General features: G+C 43.9%; 1 protein-coding gene across 1 annotated transcript in view; it reads right to left on the reverse strand.

Moving 5' to 3' along the window:
* LOC307120857 (C-type mannose receptor 2-like) overlaps positions 1 to 14,417 on the reverse strand; it is a 31,931-nt gene extending 17,514 nt beyond the window's left edge. The window contains exon 1 of the mRNA XM_079808055.1: positions 14,277 to 14,417. The gene's annotated coding sequence lies outside the window, so the exon portion shown is untranslated. The remainder of the gene's footprint in view (positions 1 to 14,276) is intronic.
* Positions 14,418 to 19,652: the final 5,235 nt, after the last annotated feature.

Below are 19,652 nucleotides of genomic sequence, written 5' to 3' on the forward strand. Positions count from 1 at the left end.
GCCTTCACCTCTCTCGATGGAGCCGCGGCTCATGGGTACACTGGGGTCCCCCCAGTCGAACGTTCTGTTGCGATGCAACTGTGTCCACAGAGCGCTTCGTCCTGGCGTGGTGACCCAAAGCACCCCTCCAAGGCCTGTAGGTTTTCGTCATCTCTGGTGGCGAAGTCCTATAGAGCTGCGGGGCAGGCCGCCGCTTCTTTGCATACCATGGCAACTCTTCAGGCTTACCAAGCCAAGTTGCTGTGCGATATGCACGAGAGAGGGGCTGATCCAGGGCTCAGCAATGAGTTGCGTGCCGCCACCGACCTCGCTCTCCGGGCGACGAAGGTGACCGCGCGCTCCCTGGGTCAGGTGATGTCCACAAATGTGGTCCAGGAGAGACACTTATGGCTCACCCTGTCTGATATGCGCGACGCCGAGCGAACACGTTTCCTCGACGCCCCCATATCACAGGATGGGCTATTCGGCGGAGCGGTCGAGAGCTTCGCCCAACAGTTCTCGGCCGCTCAGAAGCAGACTGAGGCTATAAAATACATCCTGCCCCGGCGGTCAGCTGCTGCCTCCACCCCACCGCCCGCGCAGGTGCCTCAGCCTGCTCGCCGCCGAGGACGCCCTCCCGCGGCTTCCTCCGCCTCTGCGCCACCCAAGCAGCAGCCTCCACCCGGGCCGCGCAGAGGCAGCCGCAGGAAGGCGTCCCAGTCCGCTCCAGCCCCGCAGCCCGCGAAGAAACGCCAGGCTAAGCGGCGCTCCTGATGCGGACGGCTCAGGGATGGGCAGTTCTTTCCAGGAGACGGCGGCAGGGCCGCTCCTTCCCCCGGTGGAGGGCCGGGGGAGAATCTTTTGTTCAGCTGCTGGCCCCCGGGTCAGCAGCACCCTAATGTGGTTAAAGAAAGAACTGACAAACCCATCCCTGAGCCCCCAGAGATCGGTGACGGCAGTGCGCGCCACCCTCGGGTCTCGCCACTCTCGTCCCTCTCTGTCGCCAGCCCCCTGGCAGAGCAGACCCCCGTGGAACGCGAGTCCTTCCCTGGTCTCCTCTGTCAGGGCGCAGCCGTTAACCGTGCTCCGACCCGGGGACGCCCAACAGCCTCCCCTGTCCGCGCCGGTAACGCTGCCTCGCTGCCCCACCCAGGGTACGTCTGTCGTCCGTATGACCCCGTTGGTGCAGTCTCTGGAAGCCTGGCTTCAGCTTCCGGGGCTGTCCCGCTGGGTTGCCCGGACCATCAGGCTCGGCTACGCGATTCAGTTCGCGCAGGCTCCTCCCCGTTACAGGGGAGTCCGCTATACCATGACCGGGGCCCATGCCCCCGTCATGCGTGCGGAGATTGCCACTCTACTGGCGAAGGGTGCGATCGAGCCTGTCCCTCCAGCCGAAATGAGGTCGGGGTTCTACAGCCCCTACTTCATTGTACCCAAGAAAACCGGTGGGTTACGGCCAATCCTGGACCTTCGCATCTTGAACCGATCCCTTCACCGGCTTCCGTTCAAGATGTTGACTGCGAAACGCCTTTTCGAATGCGTTCGTCCGGACGATTGGTTTGCAGCGATCGACCTGAAGGACGCCTACTTCCATGTCTCCATCCTTCCTCGACACAGACCGTTCCTACGGTTTGCTTTCGAGGGGCGGGCATACCAGTACGCAGTTCTCCCATTCGGGTTATCTCTGTCCCCTCGCGTCTTCACGAAGATCGCCGAGGCAGCCCTTGCGCCCCTTTGGCAGCACGGGGTCCGCATCCTGAACTACCTCGACGACTGGCTCATACTAGGCCACTCTCGAGAGCAGGTTTGCGGACACAGAGATCTGGTTCTCCACCACTTAACCCGTCTGGGCCTTCGGGTCAACTGGGAGAAGAGCAAACTCTGCCCAGTGCAGAGGATCTCTTTTCTCGGTATGGAGATCGACTCGGTCGCCATGTACGCGCAGCTTTCGAGCGAGCGCGCGCAGTCTCTACTGACTTGCCTCCGACAAATCGAGAGCAAGAATGCGGTTCCACTGAAACTTTTTCAGAGGCTCCTGGGGCATATGGCATCTGCAGCCGCGGTAACGCCGCTCGGATTGCTTCATATGAGACCGCTTCAGCACTGGCTTCGCGATCGAGTCCCGAGATGGGCATGGCAGTCTGGCACGCTCCGGGTCCAAGTGACGCGGGCCTGCTTACAGACATTCTCCCCGTGGTCGAACCTCAGCTTTCTACGGGCCGGTGTGCCCTTAGAACGAGTTTCCAGGCATGTTGTCGTATCGACGGATGCCTCTGCCACGGGCTGGGGTGCCATGTGCAATGGACAAGCAGCCGCGGGCTCCTGGACAGGACCCCAGCGCCTCCTGCATGTCAATTGCCTCGAGTTGCTGGCAGTACGGTTCGCCCTGCACCGCTTTCGAGCGTTGCTGAAGGGTCAACATGTGCTTGTCCGGACAGACAACACGGCCGTAGTAGCGTACATCAACCACCAGGGCGGTCTACGCTCCCGCCGCATGTCTCAACTCGCCCGCCATCTCGTCTTATGGAGTCAGAAGCGCCTGAGGTCCCTTCGTGCTGTCCATATTCCGGGAGTCCTGAACCACGCAGCCGACGAGCTCTCGCGGTTTCAGCCTCTCCCGGGAGAATGGAGACTCCATCCCCGGACGGTTCAGCTGATTTGGGAACAGTTCGGCGACGCACAGGTAGACCTGTTTGCCTCCCACGACTCTTCCCACTGCAGCCTGTATTATTCCCTGACCGAGGGCACGCTCGGCACGGATGCACTGGCGCACAGCTGGCCGCGGGGCCTACGCAAATATGCGTTTCCCCCAGTGAGCCTACTCGCACAGCTTCTGTGCAAGATCAGGGAGGACAAGGAGCAGGTCCTTTTGGTCGCCCCGTACTGGCACGGCCGGACCTGGTTCCCCGAACTCATTCTCCTTGCGACAGCCCCTCCCTGGCCTATTCCTCTGAGACCGGACCTCCTTACTCAGAGACGGGGCACCCATTGGCACCCGCGTCCCGACCTTTGGAACCTCCACGTGTGGCTCCTAGACGGGACCCGGCAGGTTTGAGTGGCCTACCACCTACGGTGGTCGCCACCATCACTTCCGCTAGGGCAGAGTCCACTCGGCATGCCTATGCGTTGAAGTGGAACCTCTTCGTCACCTGGTGCTCTTCCCGCCAAGAAGACCCCTGGAAATGTCCGATCGGGTCCGTGCTTGAGTTTCTCCAAGAGGGGCTGGAGCGAAGGCTGTCTCCCTCCACCCTCAAGGTATATGTGGCCGCAATATCTGCCCACCACGATCTCTTGGAGAACAAAAAGGTAAGTCAGCACGACCTGGTCATCAGGTTCCTGAGGGGAGCTAGGAGACTGAATCCTCCTCGCTCTCCTCTCGTACCCTCTTGGGACCTTGCAGTAGTGCTAACTGCTCTGCAGAGACCTCCCTTTCAGCCTTTGCGGTCGGTTGATATTAAGTTTCTGTCTATGAAGACGGCTCTGCTGACCGCATTGGCCTCAGTCAAGAGGGTCGGGGACCTGCAGGCATTTTCGGTTGACGAAGCGTGCCTGGAGTTCGGGCCGGCTAACTCTCACGTGATCCTGAGACCCCGGCCTGGATATGTGCCCAAGGTTCCCACCACTCCGTTCAAGGACCAGGTGGTGAACCTGCAAGCGCTGCCTTGGAGGAGGCAGACCCAGCCTTGGCATTGCTCTGTCCAGTACGCGCTCTCCGCGCCTACGTAGACATGACGCAGTGTTTCAGGACCTCAGACCAGCTCTTTGTCTGTTATGGTGGAGAGCGGAAGGGAAGTGCTCTCTCAAAGCAAAGGCTGTCTCACTGGATAGTGGACACCATTGCTTTGGCTTACCAGCAGCAAGGCCGACCATGTCCCCTTGGTGTGAGGGCACACTCCACCCGGAGTGTGGCTTCCTCTTGGGCTCTAGCGCATGGCGCCTCGCTAGCAGACATCTGCAGAGCTGCAGGCTGGGCGACACCCAACACATTCGCCAGATTCTACAATCTCCGAGTGGAGCCAGTGTCCGACTATGTACTCGCCCCCCCGAGGGGCCGGTGATGGACCAGGTTCAGGTGTCTTCGCTTGCTCGCCACTCCACTCCACGGACTGGATACGTGCGATATTTCCTCAGGTGAGTTCCCCGAGAGCCCTGAGCTCCTCCAGCACTGTCGACGCCGACATCAGTTCAGTCTGCCCTTTCGAGCCCAGACCCTCATGTCCGGCCAGGTGCCCCATGTGCATGGTTCCCTCTGGCGACCCCCACATGTGTATTTCACCGTAAGTCTCCGCAGTGAGCAGGTTTCTTCCCTTGGCGTGTCCCCGCCACCCCTAGGGTTAAAAATCCACCTTCGGCTGGTACCCTAGAGATCTTCCATATGCAACCCTCTCCGGGTCATATGTGTCTCTTAAGTCCTCCCCACGGGTAGGCATCTTGGCATTCCCTCACTGGGATATGCTTCCCAGTGTACCTTGGTAATCCTGTGTTAAGTGGGAGTCCTTCGTCCGTACTAGTCTTACGACAGGGTACTCACACTTACGCAGGGCGCTGGAAGACAGCTGAGTGGCGGGATTATATTGGGACCCCCATTCGTTAGTCACTAACGTTACGTCGTAGTGACTGAACGAAAGGGAACGTCTCGGTTACGGATGTAACCCTCGTTCCCTGAGGAGGGAACGGAGACGTAACGTCCCCTTGCCACATCGAGCTGTGTTGCCTGGAACGCAGGAGTTCAGTCTTGGCTCCTCAAGCAGGTAACATAATGCGATATTGCCTCGTACTTCCTTATATACTCACGCAGTGAGGCAGAGCTACGTATGCAAATTCCGCATGCCCCATGGCATTGGCACGCCATTGGGCGTTTTCTCAAAACTCGAAGTTGATAGGCTTCTAAGCGAAACCCCCATTCGTTAGTCACTAACGTTACGTCTCCGTTCCCTCCTCAGGGAACGAGGGTTACATCCGTAACCGAGACGTTTTCACATGTTCGGCTCCTGTCTGCCTGCTGTGTCTGTTGCTCTGTAGCTCAAGTCTGTAGCTCTGTAGAGCCTTGCTTACGTTTGAATCTTTATTTTGATATTTCCTCTTTCTTCTACTGCTAAATATAACTTACTCATCACCATACATTGTTTAAAATTGCCTATCACGTTAAATTTGACATCGCTAGCTTTTAATCTAAATCACCATCACACGTTAGCATTTTGCTAGCCTGTTAGCTTGTTATCTCTGCACCCGGGTCTCCCTTTTTCTGAGTTCATAACTTGGATTAGTAAATTGTGTCCAGCAAACGATTGTGGTAAGTGGTAAATTGGATTAATCAACAAACACGGTAAGTCATGTCTTCTCCTGTCATTATCATCTGCACTGCATGTCGCATGTTTAGTGTAGGCTTCTCCGCTGGCGAACAGGGCTTCACATGTGATAAATGTAAGGAGATAGTTAGGCTGACGGAGAAGATTTCAGAATTAGAAACACGCATCCATACTTTATCTGAGAGTAGTGAGGATGTAACAGCTTTAGACACTGATTTGGATGCGAATAGCTTAGTGAACTCTGTACATTCTTCGGTTCCGGCTGCAGGGCCCTCGCAGCAGGGAAACTGGGTAACAGTGAGGCAGCATAGTCGCAGACCAAAGAACCGCTTTTCCGTTCCGGTTAGAACATCAAACAGGTTCTCCCCTCTCAGTGAAGCACCCACTGAGTATCCTGTTGAAAGTGCCCTAGTCATTGGCGATTCTATTACACGGAACGTGAAGATAGAGACACCAGCCACCATAGTCACTTGTTTACCGGGAGCCAGAGCACCTGACATCAAAGCAAATTTAAAAGTGCTGGCTAAAGCTAATCGTAAATTCTCTAAGATTATTATTCACGTCGGCACTAATGATGTTCGACTTTGCCAGTCGGAGATCACCAAAATTAACATTAAAGAGGTGTGTGAACTCGCTAGTACGATGTCTGAGGCTGTTTTTTGTTCTGGACCGCTCCCTGTAAAAAGGAGTGATGAGATAGTTAGCAGACTATCATCACTCAATGGCTGGTTGTCTAAGTGGTGTCTGCAAAATAACATAGGGTTCATAGACAATTGGAAAAGTTTTTGGGGCAGACCTGACCTGTTGAAGAAGGATGGCATCCATCCCTCTTGGGGTGGTGCCGCTCTTCTCTCTAGTAATTTGGCACATAGTCTTAGAGCTAAACCTTGACTCACTAGGGCCCAGGTCAGGAAGCAGACAAACTGGCTAAACCGACCGTCTGCTAGCTGTCTCACGTTTCCGGAGTCAGATAAATCCCAGCACATAGAGACTCTTTCACCTAGATATTATCATATAGAGACTGTGTCTGTTCCCCGAATTAGTAAATACAAAAAAACATCAAAACCATTCAACAGTAAAAATTTAATTGACGTCCAACAAATAAACAAAATATATAATACAGATGAACAATTGATAAAGCTTGGGTTGCTGAATATTAGATCCCTTTCCCCAAAAGCGCTTATTGTTAATGATATTATTACAGATAATAATCTAGATGTGCTCTGTTTGACAGAAACCTGGCTAAAACCTGACGACTACATTACCTTAAATGAGTCCACCCCCCAAGATTATTGTTATAAACATGAGCCGCGTCTGAAAGGTAAAGGGGGAGGGGTTGCTGTAATTTATAATAATATCTTCAGTATTACTCAGAAGTCTAGTTTCAAATATAATTCCTTCGAAGTTGTGGTGCTTTATGTAACATTATGTAGTGTACATGATAAAACCCGTTTAACATTTGTGTTGGCTACTGTATACAGGCCACCAGGGCATAATACAGACTTCATCAAAGAATTTGCTGATTTGCTGAGTTAGTACTGGCCGTAGATAAAGTACTAATTGTTGGTGATTTTAATATCCATGTAGACAACGGAAAAGACGTATTGGGATTAGCATTTAAAGACACACTAAACTCTATTGGAGTTAAGCAACACGTGTCAGGAGCCACTCATCGCCATAACCATACTTTAGACCTAATATTGTCACATGGAATAAATGTTGATACCGTTGAAATTCTGCAGCAGAGCGATGACATCTCAGATCATTACTTAGTATCATGTATACCTAATTTAGCTAAGGTTGCAAAGCCGCCCCCTCGCTTTAAAAATGGCTGGACAATCACTGCCGCTACTAAAGATTGCTTTTTAAATAATCTCCCTCATCAGTATCATCTGCTCAGCATCCCAGATAGTATAGAAGAACTCGATGTTGCAACAGAAACTATTGACTCTCTCTTTTCCAGTACTTTAGACACAGTTGCTCCTCTGCGCTTAAAGAAGATTAAAGAAAATAGTCCAACGCCGTGGTACAACGAGCACACCCGGGCCCTTAAAACAGCAGCCAGAAAAATGGAGCGCAGCTGGAAGAAAACAAAATTAGAGGTATTTCGTAATTCGTGGAAAGAGCACATGAACACATACAGAAAGGCCGTAAAAACTGCTAGATCTGCTTATTTCTCAACTCTCTTGGAAGAAAACAAACACAACCCAAGGTATTTATTCGATACAGTGGCTAAATTAACCAAAAATAAAGCTTCAACTTCTGATGATTGTAAACAGCACAGCAGTAATGACTTTATGAACTTCTTCACATGTAAGATTGATAATATTAGGGAAAAAAAATTTAACCATGTAGCCGTCTAATACAGCATCACATCAGACAGAGCATTTTAGTGTCACTGAGGAAAAATTACACTCATTCACTGCTATAGGAGAAGAAGAATTGGCTAAACTCGTTAAATCATCAAAATCGACAACATGTATGCTCGATCCTATACCAACTAGGCTATTAAAAGAGATGCTACCAGAGGTCATAGATCCTCTTCTTAATATCATTAATTCATCTTTGTCATTAGGATATGTACCAAAAACTTTTAAGTTGGCTATTATTAAACCACTTATTAAAAAAACGCAACTTGATCCTGCAGATTTAGTCAATTATAGACCAATCTCAAATCTACCCTTTCTGTCAAAAATACTTGAAAAGGCAGTGTCTTCACAATTATGTTCCTTTTTAGAAAGAAATGGTATCTGTGAGGATTTCCAGTCAGGATTTAGACCGTATCATAGCACTGAGACTGCTCTCGTCAGAGTTACAAATGATTTGCTCTTATCATCCGATCGTGGCTGTATCTCTCTATAAGTGTTACTCGATCTTAGCGCTGCATTTGATACTATCGACCACAACATTCTTTTGAATAGACTCGAAAATGATGTAGGTATTAGTGGAATTGCATTATCATGGTTTAAATCATACCTATGCGAACGTTATCAGTTTGTAGTAGTAAGTGAAGATATGTCACACCGATCGCAAGTTCAGTATGGAGTACCACAAGGCTCAGTGCTAGGACCGCTACTCTTCACCCTGTACATGCTACCACTGGGAGATATCATTAGGAAGCATGGCGTTAGTTTTCATTGTTATGCTGACGATACTCAGCTCTATATTTCTTCACGCCCTGAAGAAACTTACCAATTCACAAGATTAACGGAATGCATAGCTGATATAAAACATTGGATGACCGGTAATTTCCTGCAACTCAATTCAGAAAAAAATGAATTTTTAATTATTGGACAAAAAAGCTCCACAAGTAGTAACCTAGAATACCAGCCTGGTCTCATTGCGAAAATGTACCTCTGGCAACGTTTTTGCAAACCCCAAAATACGTACCAATATGTACATATCACTGCAGTTTCAAAGTGATATGTCCACTGGGTGCCGCCAAAAGCTTCGTTTTTTTCCCGGAACAGATGAGCGTCAATCTGACGTTTTGTGACATTGTTTTTTTAACGTACACCTACACTAAACCCTAAACCTAACCGATAGTGTTAACAAAAGCAAATGTGACAAAAATACAATAGTAACCATGTCTTGTTAGCTTGTGTGAACTCATCTTTGAGCTCTTTTATCATGCCTTGTCTTTCACGGGATTCGTACCTGAGCTTTCATTATTACAAGTACAAATCTGTACCAGCTGAGCTACTGAGCAAACTTATTATATAAAAAAAGCCGAGCATATGGAGCAGATTAAGTGACGCAAACTCCAAAATTTATTCATTTACATGGAAAAAAACCCCGATAAAAAGTGCTTGCTGTTTTACTGCCTCTAGTGTTCATTTCACTTTGAAACTGCAGAGATATGTACTTATTGGTACGTATTTTGGCGGTTTGCAAAAACGTTGCCAGAGGTACATTTTCACAATGAGACCAGGTTGCAGAATACTGTCTAACACTTGATGGCTGTTCTGTCAAGTCCTCGTCGTCAGTGAGGAACCTGGGTGTGCTCTTTGATACCAATCTTTCGTTTGAAAGCCATGTTTTTAGCATCTGTAAAACTGCATTCTACCATCTTAAAAATATATCTAAATTACGGCACATGCTCTCAATGCAAAATGCTGAACAGTTAGTTCATGCGTTCATGACCTCAAGGTTAGATTATTGTAATGCTCTACTGGGTGGTTGCCCTGCTCGCTTAATAAATAAACTCCAGCTGGTCCAAAACGCAGCAGCTCGAGTTCTTACTAGAACCAGGAAGTATGACCATATTAGCCCAGTTCTGTCAACACTGCACTGGCTGCCTATTAAACATCGCATAAATTTTAAAATCTTACTTATTACTTACAAAGCACTAAATGGTTTAGCTCCCCAATACTTGAGCGAGCTCTTAACATATTATACTCCATCACGTCTACTGCGATCTCAAAATTCTGGCCAGTTGATAATACCGAGAATATCCAAATCAACTGCAGGCGGTCGATCCTTTTCCTATTTAGCACCTAAACTCTGGAACAGTCTTCCTAACATTGTTCGGGAAGCAGACACACTCTGTCAGTTTAAATCTAGACTAAAAACACATCTCTTTACTGTGGCATACACTTAAAACACTTTTTCAATGAAATGATTGTTACGCTGCATTAACTAGGTCAGCCGGAACCGGGAACACTTCCCATAACACCTGATGTACTCGTAACATAATGCTAATGATAGTCTCTCTGTTTTATCCCGAGGTTTACTGCAGTCAGCCGGATCTGGGCCGTATCCAGTTCAGATAGTGGACCTGCGCCCAGAGAAGACCAACACAGGACCCCGAAGTGTCTGAGAGACCGTGATTAGACTCCCCCTGCAACTGCCTCATCGACACGGCATCTCAATAAACCCGTCTTCGGCGTGTTGACTCAGATTGTTAGAATATTACAATTAAATAATACTTAATTCGATATGTCATCCTCAATAAACCCATCTCCAGCGTGTTGCCTCCGATCATTCGAATATTGCACTTTAATAATTATTTAATCAACATCATCCTCAATAAACCCGTCTCCAGCATGTTGCCCCCGGTCCCTCGAATATTCTGATCTATTATGACCTCCGAGCTGTAAAACTGCCAGAATAATAATAATAATAATAATAATAATAATACGCTGTTTGTTAATTGGCCAGATGAGAACTGGCACCCCGACTGAGCCTGGTTTCTCCCAAGGTTTATTTTTCTCCATTAGGTCACCTGATGGGGTTTTGGTTTCCTTGCCACTGTTGCCTCTGGCTTGGCGTGCTCAGTTGGGGACATTCAATTTTTCAACTAAACATCGAAATACATCTAAATAATAAACTAAATTAACCATTTAAACTAAATTACTGATCAAATTATTGATCTAAAGCCCACACTGTCACTGTATGATAACTGAAATGAACTGATGACATCAGCTTTTTTCCCAGAATGGCTATACAGCTGAATAAAATTATACTGCATTATTTTCCTGTTTAACACTGTAAAGCTGCTTTGAAACAATCTACATTGTTAAAAGCGCTATATAAATAAAGTTGACATGTCTGTCCCAGTGAGGTTTCTTGGCCAGACGGCATCTCTGGGCGGTTATTGAAATCGTGCAGTGAAGTTTCAAGTTGCATATAGGAGCAATAGAAGTAAAGGTGATGCTGTTATAGCCATAACACATAAATAGGCATCTAGAGCAGGGGTTTTCAAACTGGGGTGTTAAGGGGTCCCCAGACATTTTCAGAGAATAAAAAGAATAAAAAGACAAAGCAAAAATGGACAAAGTCTACCAAACATTTTCAGTTCTAAATGTTTCTCTCCTTTCTTGCCATATACATACTTTCCAGAATTGTATATGTTTGCTTTGTATCTTTAGTGAGTTTTTCTCACTATAGCCCTCTTTATCTTGCTCACTGGGGTTGTAAGGCAGCATTCTTAAGGCAGTACGTAAGATGCTTACATACATTTATTGTGAAAGTTGCTTATACAAATTATTTGTCATTGAAAAATGTTCTTCGTCAGGTTTATACATCCAACTCTCACAATTCACCAGTGTGAGTGCCCGTGATCACCACCAGAGGGCACTCTAACCCGGACTGTCATTCTATCATAGACTACAATACCCATAATCCTTTGCCCGGACTCATCAGCACTCATTGTTTACACCTGTGTCTCATTTACCTCATTACCTCAGCCTATATAAACCATGTTCACTGGTGGTCACGGACACTCACACTGGTGAATTGTGACACCAACATTGAGTTTAGCCAATTTATGTTTAGAAACAATATGTTGTATGTATAATGTCACACTTACTATGTATCTAACAGTTTAAATGTTTTTTCCTACATACAAATATATAGATGGATTTTAGGAAGGGGGTCCCTCATTAAAGGTTCTCCATATTTGGGGGTCCTTGGCAGCATAAAGTTTAAAAACCCATGATCTAGAGGATTCTAGCTCGTATGCAGGTCTTTTATTTGTAGATTTTAGCTCAGCTTTTAATATGCTGCAACTTTATTTTTAATAAAATTCATCCTTTTATTATAAAATGGTATTATAATTTTTTTAACCAATCGCAGGCAACAGGTCAGTGTTAATGGAACACTATCTAAATTGAGAACTTTGAGCACAGGAGCCCCTCAGGACTGTGTTCGGTCACCGGTTTAATTCACCTTGTACACGGATGAGTGCAGAAGGTGTTAATTCAAATAATTACATCATCAAATTCTCAGATGATACTGCAATTTTAGGTTTATTGAATAAGAATGGGGACTTGGGGAATGGGGACTTCAGAGATTGGAAGGTTTGTGAATTGGTGTGAGGCTCTAAATGTCAATAGGACAAAGGAGATGGTGTTTGACCCTTGAGGAGTTGGTGATCATAGGCCTGTGATCATCCATAATCAAACCATCATACAGGTTCCTTCATATAAATAGCTTGGTGTCTTTTTTGATAATTCACTGACATGGAATATCCATGTAGACAATCTCTGTAGGTTACAACAACGGTTGCACTTTTTACGTCGTCTGAGAATTTTTTGTGTTGATCAAAAGTATATCCAGAATCCCCCCTGTAAAAGCCTTTTCATATAATATGTCAACAAATAGAACCAATCATTTTAAACCTGGTCCTTTCCAATTTCCAGATTTTGTATTTGGAAATATGCAAATGAGCATATATTTAAGTATATAATGCCTCATTTGCATATTGAAACATTCATTTACACAAAGCTTGCAATGCATTTTTTCCTTATGTTTATGCCAGTAATAAACTGGAGAAGTTTCACAGTGATATCTTCTACTTTTAAAAAAATTACCTATTCACCTGTAGTGTCTCGCCTTAACTACTAAACATTCTAAGAATGTTGATTTCTAACATTCCAAGAACAAAAATGTCCAGTTTCCTTAAATAAAGTTTAGTACAGTATGATGTTCCTAAACCATTAAAACACCTGCTGTTAACAAGCAGAATCAATGAAGGGAAGAGAAACACAAGAACAACAACTGAGCCACAGCTTTAGATGAAATCAACGGAAGATAAAAGAAGACATTACACCTCTGAAGATCTCAGCAGAGGAGGATTAAACAACTCCACAAACAACATTACCAGCTTCACACATTACTAACTATAAGTCTACAGACGTTATTATTAAGAAATTGACAAAGGTTTAGATGTTAATGATTCATTAAAAAATCACCATTATGGTGATCAGTGTTTGCTTTAGTTGAGCTCTTGACCCTTGACTTTAACATTAGTTTGTGGTTTTTGTAATAGCGTGTTCAGATCAGACAGACATTCTTATTATTGACTTTTAATTGATTCTTATTCTTAAATTGTCCTCAAACTGCTTCATTTTGCAATTCATGCTGGGAGCCCTGATATAAAGCTCATCCATGGCTCCGAGCATGCTTTAGGGGTGAGCGTGGCACAACCTAACGCAGGGTTAGTTGTAACACACATGCCACTTTACACACATGCTAGCATGTCGAAACTTAGTGTATTTACCAGTTGTCATATCAACACCATTGTTAGACAATGGGTCTTCGCAGGCTCGCTGTCAGGCGAAACTGGGTTTGCCTAAAAAGAAAAAAACGGGTGTAAAAAAAAAAGGTGTAAAAGAGATGTTTATTTTACAGTGCTCGAGAGGTGAAAACAGACCCAACACTATATACAACAGTAACTGTGAAAAAGAAAAGAAAAAAACCTAAATATATACACACGTCAACTACTTAGAAGACAGACTATAGAGATCCCTCACGACAACACACTTGCAGGCTCGCTAGCCAGGTTAATTGACACAGATCTTTGTGTGGGGCTCCTTTTTATAGGCCAAGCGCCGCCCTTTCTGGTTAAAAGCCTTATCAACATGGAGGGGTAAGCAGGTATACACATTTACACAACACAACATCAATATATACACACATATAATAACAAAATATTTATAGAAACCAAAATGCAGTCAAAATAACAAACACAAAAGGTAAACATAAAAATAATAAACACATAATAACACTCCCCCTGTAACAGACAAGACAAGAGAGATTGAATGTCTTTTCAGTTGATTTCATCTAAAGCTGTGGCTGAAATCAGTTGTAGTTCTTGAGTTTCTCTTTCCTTCAGTGATTCTGCTCATTATCATCAGGTGTCTTCAATAATCAAACAATCATCACTCAATGAATCACTTGAGTATATCACTAACTCTAACACTGATTCAGTTGTACTCTAACACCTGCTGGTGGTTCCCAAAAGAACACTGAGCGGTGTTAATTTCAACACTGGGGGATTTACTGTGAACTGAATCTGCAACACTACAAACAGTGAAATACATTCCAGTATACATTTCATTTTAGTTAAATTATATGTGCACCCATATGAAAAAAAAAAAAAAAGTAAAAAAAACGTGTTACCATCGTCCCAGTAACTGATTTTATACTACCATTTTATAATTTCATTTTTTACAAATTAGAAAAATTACAGAATATTTTGCTCACCTTTTAATAGTTTCTTTGCTGGTAGAAGTTCTGACTGTGATATTCGTGTTATTTTACAATGAAACACGAAAAATGTCCCTTATATATCCTGCTGGCACTGGGGGAAGTCGCACGTACAAGGAAGAAATGTAAGAAAAGGGAATTTTGTCTTTATGTTTCCTCATATTTATACTCCTGTGGAACAGGAAGTCATGGCTAGATAATTTCATGCTCCTTTCTATGTCTGTCCAATGTTTTTTTTTACATGCTTCCTGTTAGTGTATTTGTTCATAGTATTTTTTCAGGTGATCTGTTGACTTTACATTATTGATTATGACAGCTCTGTGATGTAACAGAATTAGATTATGTACTTTATTGCTTTAGACACACACACACACAGACATCAAGAATCTCAACAATGGTGAAAAACAACATATCAGATACACAGATCAACTCTGAACATCACAAAACAAGCTACTAAAAGTCACATAAAACAGAAAAAATAAAAGTAACTGGGAAATAAAAGAAACTACTAAACCAATTTATCTTATATTTTATTCATGCTGCAATGCATGCTGTGAGCAATGGGTGAGTTTTGATTGGTGTACCCAGAATGCACTGCAAAAAGCTTTTTGATGGCCACCATTGTTGAGATTCATACGCTGATTCTTGATGTCTCTTTGTGTCTAAATGGCAGCTAAATCTCTCTGATTATATTGAAAACACAAAATCATAAATCAGGTTCAGCAGACAGACATAAACTTATGTTATAAAACCAAGGGTCAAGAGCCCAACTAAAATAAACACTGATCACCATAATGGTCAATAATGGTTATACTCATAGATATACATAATAAAGGCTAGATGTCTCGTCCGCACTGCTGGCCAATGGAGGTCGACGTCCGCACCTGGCGGCCATCTAGTCACAGTCAGCTCGCTCACTCCCAACATTGTGTTTTAATGGTGCATGTGCTTTTTAAATAACCATAACTTGTTCAATCTTCCACCGATTTTCAAACTGTTTGGTTTGTTATAAACATCAGAGATGTAGTTATGACACATCATACTTATGAATAATTATTCATAATTTGTTCAAGCATCCAGAATTATAGCCATGTTAATAACGTTTGTAAGAAACCAAACCATTTGCAAATCTGTCAAGATTTAAGTGAGATAAGAGTATTTATGTTCGTGCAGATCACTCCCCTTACATCAGGCACCACAAAGCCCGCCAGAAAACTTGCCTGTGACAAGATGGCCGCCGGTGATGACGTTAGAGACGCCGCCGTAAGACATCTAGCCTTTATTATTAATATATATGTTCATAATAGTGTCTTCAGTGATTCTGCTTGTTATCATCAGGTGTCTTCACTAAGGGTCAATCATCACTTAATGAATCTCTTAATTATCTCATTAACTTTAACACTTCTTCAGAGTTACTTTTAACACTCTTGAGTGAAGAGTCAAATAAACTCTGAGGAGTGTACCTTTACAAAATCCAAAAGTGAAATAAAGGTATTGCACCAGCTAAACTGCCATGTTTTCCTTACTAATAACAAAGAATAGACATGTTGGGAGGGCGGGTCATGGTCAGGTTGGTGGTGATTTAGGGCTTGTATAGGTCAGGTTCATGGTCATGTTGGGAGGGCTTATATAGCAGTGGTGTGCAGGCAAAGTCCTCATATATATATATATATATATATATATATATATATATATATATATATATATATATATATATATATATATATATATATATATATATATATATATATATATATATTAATGCTGCATGATTAATCATATCGCAATCGCGATATCAAGCCTGTGCGATTATATATGCAAAATGCTGCGATTTTATGAAATAAATTAATAATAAATAAATGCATGTGTGGACATGACAACCCATTCTCTCTGAGAGCTGTTTGCCGACTTTATACACCGCTAATAAAAAACAAGAAGTGAGTTTCAGTTTAGGCAGTGGCACGTGTGGCGCGTATGGTCATGTTGTGACTTTTTCCGGTGTGCAGCATGGAGAACGGGCGAAGATGGATGCCGAACAGACGGACACTGAACTGGTGGCCAGAAAAAATGCTACCTCTGTTATATGGCGATATTTTGGCTATAAGATATCTGACACTGAGCAGAGAGAGGTACTGTGCAGAATTTGTAAAAAATAAAGTTGCTACAGATGTTTTGGCTATAAGATATCTGACACTGAGCAGAGAGAGGTACTGTGCAGAATTTGTAAAAAAATAAAGTTGCTACAGATGTTTTGGCTATAAGATATCTGACACTGAGCAGAGAGAGGAACTGTGCAGAATTTGTAAAAAAATACAGTTGCTACATCATGTGGCAACACGACAAATTTATATCAGCACCTGAAACAGCACAGAGAAAAGTATGATGAATGCATGAAGGTGAAATGGTGGTCCAGTGGTTTAAACCATGGAACTGACACGCAGAAGGTTGCTGGTCCGATCCCAGCGGTCACCACCAATGTGTCCTTGAGCAAGGCACTTTACTACATGTTGCTCCAGGGGGATTGTCCCTGCAATAAGGGCACTGTAAGTCACTTTGGATAAAAGCGTCTGCCAGAAGCATAAATGTACATGTAAATGAAGGTGAAAGCCCAGATTAGTAAAGAAACAACTGAACAAAAAGAACAATCTGTAAGCAGAAAAAAACAAAGCACAATTACAGATGTGTTTGAGAGTGTTGCGCCATATGAACGGTCTTCACAGAGATATAGAGAAATCACTGACTCTATAATAACGCACTGCTTGGCAGGAGACATGATGCCCATATACACCGTTAGCAAGGGGGGATTTCAGAAAATGATCCGCACAAGAGGTACCAGCTGTTTCAACTATTTCTCTCAAGTTGCAATCCCTGAGCTTTACAACAAATGCCATGGCAAGGTTCAACTTGAAATGGCTACGTTGACGTTCTTTTCAACAACTACGGACCTGTGGTCAAGCAGAACAACTGAACCCTATATTAGCCTAACTGTGCACTTTGTCGACGAGGAGTTTGAACTGAAAAGCCGCTGCCTGCAAACATCCTATTTCCCCGACGACCACACGGGAGAGAACATATAGTCATGGGCTTGAGAGAGGCTTTGGCTGCATGGGACCTCCGTGAGGAGCGTCAGGTTGCCATAACAACAGACAACGGCACTAACGTTGTCAAAGCGGTGGATATGCAAAACAGTGACTTCACTTTTATCTTTTTACACATTTATTTCCCACATATAATTGAATGAGGAAAGGAAAAACAAAAGAGAACAGTAACTACAGACTAGCATGTTGACTACTTGAACATACATTTTGCTCTCCTTTCTTTCTGGCCAGCAAATTTCTCAATGACTCTCTGATCAAAGTCAGTCATCTCAGTAGTGTCATGATGTTTGCATTGTTCAGTCAGATATTTGAGGTCTTACCCCCGTTGTCCACAAAACTTCAGTACCGACACCTAAAAAATAAAAGACAGAGAAAGCAATAAAGGGCATTGGTAACAACACATCCAGCCAGCTGCTTACATTTCTCATAACAAGTGCATGAAGCTCCGAGTGCAGCTTCATCCTGTCACTGGCGGCTGCTGGATTTGGAAATCGTGTTTTGTTTTCTTCCAACGCACGCCTTGTGAAAGAATTTGGTTTAACTGCTGCCATCTCTACGAAAGTGATCATCCTAACAAGGTTTTGGCGGAGTCGGAGTGACACTGTCGCCCACACACTTTCGCTTTAGTGGCCAAGAGTGTAAAGTTGAATGACAGGTGACGAGAACCAATCAGATTGGATAAAATATCACGCATCCAATTCTGATTCACATGGGATGCAACGACCTGCGTCCGGAGGAGAGGATCTTTAAGAACCAATTAGAGACCAGCTTCAGGTCACATGCTGCCCGTAGATTTTTAGACTCAGATAGACATCCATTTGTCCGGCGTCCCTCACACATGAAACCGCATGAAACATATTGAAGAACATATAAAATAGTTCTGTCAGGTCCACTAAAGTCAAAAAACACAATAGACAAACATTTAGTACAATTTTTTAATTGCATATTTTGTAAAGATTTAGATTTGGCGGTATGGCTCTGTTCTAAATTCCCCATCCTTTCATGAGCTCCATGAAAAGCCAAGACAGGGAACAGCAGCAGATTCTGGGGACGACCTCCCATTTAACTGGGAGGGCAGAGCAAATCCCCCAACAGACCATACCAGGCAATCCTCCCTGGCTCTTCCAGCTGATTGAAGAGACAGCAGAGGATACGAAGATGAGAAAATGTAATCTATGTGAAGCTAGCACGAGGAATGTAGCTACAGTTAATGATACGAGTAAATAAATAGTAAATAGGCGATATGGCGCTGTTCTTAATTTCCCTTCGTTATCATGGTGAGCTCCATAAAATCAAAAACAGGGAACAGCAGCAGCTTCTAGGGGCAATCCTCCTATTTAATAGACTGGAAAGTAGCGAAAATCCCCCCAACAGACCATACCGGGCAATCCTCCCTGGCTCTTCCTTCTAATCGAAGAGCCACGGAGGATCCAAGAAATAAAAAAGCGTTCCGAGAAGGTCGTCTAACTGATTTTAATTGTAAGATCTAATCCAGTGGTCACCAACCTTTTCAAGCCAAAGATCCCTGACCTCAGCCTTGATGAAAGGCAAGATCTACTTATAGATTTTTCATGGCCGATTCAGAGGTTTTTTTTTATTTATTTCGAGAACATCTGTCGTTTTTTTTCTTTTTCTTTTTTTCAATTTTGTTGTTTATTTGCTCTATAACAGCCCAAACTAGCCTTAAAAAAAAAAATCGCCATTTGAAATGTGAGGCAACCACTGCATTTTAATCACGATCCAAACAATACACACATGTAGCATGAGCAGTGTTTTTTATTTAAATTAGATTGCATAATTTCAAGACTTTATTCAGCTTTAGCTTTGTGAAATTGATACAGACACACCTGCACAAAACAAAAACAGATGGACTGAATAAAAATGCTAATTCACTTTTTGACAGTAGATGGTGCTTATGGAAAAGAAGCGTTTCTTTGGGTACCGCTGTAAATTGCCATCAAAACTATTCTGGAGACAGTTTCGTTCAGAGATACATTCATTTAACCCCCCTCCCCTCCCCAATTCAATATTTATATTTTTCTTCCTATATTTCAAGCATCCCGAACAGTTATCTTGCTGGGACTATTCATACCTGGTCCACTTCGTGTTTTTACAGATCAGATATCTGATTGATCAGAACGATTCCATTTACACTTGGTCACATAAATGTGGTGTCCTCAATTCCCACGTTATATGCATTTTTAATGGAGTTCACGTCACCGAAATCAACAAATATGAGCTGCATTGTATTGATCAACAGCTAATTTCAAATGAA

Source organism: Gobio gobio, assembly GCF_949357685.1.
Source record: "Gobio gobio genome assembly, chromosome: 2".
Classification (NCBI taxonomy): domain Eukaryota; kingdom Metazoa; phylum Chordata; class Actinopteri; order Cypriniformes; family Gobionidae; genus Gobio; species Gobio gobio.